The sequence below is a fragment of the Morone saxatilis genome, unplaced genomic scaffold (genome assembly GCF_004916995.1).
Source record: "Morone saxatilis isolate NCDOM2014 unplaced genomic scaffold, NCSU_SB_2.0 Contig2, whole genome shotgun sequence".
NCBI classification, from domain to species: domain Eukaryota; kingdom Metazoa; phylum Chordata; class Actinopteri; family Moronidae; genus Morone; species Morone saxatilis.
This window is the reverse complement of record NW_023339762.1, coordinates 878,791-880,226: the sequence shown is the minus strand read 5'-3', so window position 1 is coordinate 880,226 and position 1,436 is coordinate 878,791.

The window sequence follows — 1,436 nt, the reverse complement described above, 5'->3', positions numbered from 1 at the left end:
AGGGGTTCTCAGGATGGTATGAAATGTGCCAACCCTGTTTAACTTCCCTGTAACTGACACGTTACATTATTCTTTAGCAACACTAAATTTGTATTCGAGAAGTTGACTTCTTTGAAAAGCCCTTGGGGAGAAACAATGGTAGTAGCTGACCTTATGAAGGATTGGTAACCAATCCATGAGAATACTGGCCGTGGAGTAAAAAAGTGCTGATTGTGTGATTGGAGGAAAAAAGTTGCACTAACAGATACAAAAGTCCAGAATCCTCCAGATGAAATAATTGTTAAGAAATAGTATAAAGAAGAAGAGTTGGGCAGATAGGACAGAATGATTTTGTCACATAAGCACCTAATTCCTACTTCAAGACTGACGATATGTAGATGCTATATCTATTTGACGGCAATAATGATTACTAATTGTTGATGTGAGGGGTGATCCACACCAATTAGCAAGTTGTATTTATTGGTGTTTCAGTGTGGAAGTTAATTCAGGCATGTATAGGCTTGCAGTTATAGAGTACTATGCTGGAGTTACAGGGGATGATTCACAATGGGGGGACTTTGACTGTTTATTATGGTCTGTACAGTATTGCAATAGTGATGCATTTGTATTAGAGAGGGTTGTTTGCATTTTTCCTGAGAGTAATACTTCTATATAGAGTCGTATTTACCGATATAGTCTGTAGTATAGCAATCTGCAAGCTATACTCTGCATTCCAGTAAAAAGCACCTCAGTGTTTCAGTGCCTTTCAAGGTTTGATATAGAGGCTTGCAATGATACTCGATACTCAAATGGGGACTCGACACGAAGTAGCTGCTCTTTATAGATTGAGTGATACTGTTAGAGAGGTTGTGACAAGCAAGGGAAAATGCCACTGCTCGGTCATCTTAGTTCTCATCTATCTTGATAGATGTTTCAGCACTTGGAAACACAATGTTTTCCTCCTCTTTTGTCTCTTAAAGAATTATTTTTCCACCCGCATCCTCTTCCCTGGTGTCCAGAATATTATACCAGGATAATAATGTGTTTAGGAAGGGTTGTTTCATGTCCATTTTGTGTTTTTTATATTTATACTGGTTGGTACACTCAAATTAACACTCATCATTCTGCTGTTCTTAAAGTCAGGGGAGTTTTTGAGATGCAAGTCAGAAGAAGAAGTTTAGTTGAGAGCATCCAGCTCAGACGGTACGTCTCTAGAACAGTGGATTTCTCTGACAGTAAGACAGTAGGCTAGAACATTGTTGTCCTCATTAAACAGATTAATTGACTTGTTTTGTTGGCCACCTATCACAGTGATGAAGCGTCATATTTTTGCGTACACTCACTTCGTGGTTCATTGTCTGAGGACTCGAGTGCCTTTGTGTATCTTGGGTTGGCACTTAAAAACCTCAATGTACAACAGCATTTTCACAGAGTGGCAGAAAAGTATCCATATGCTC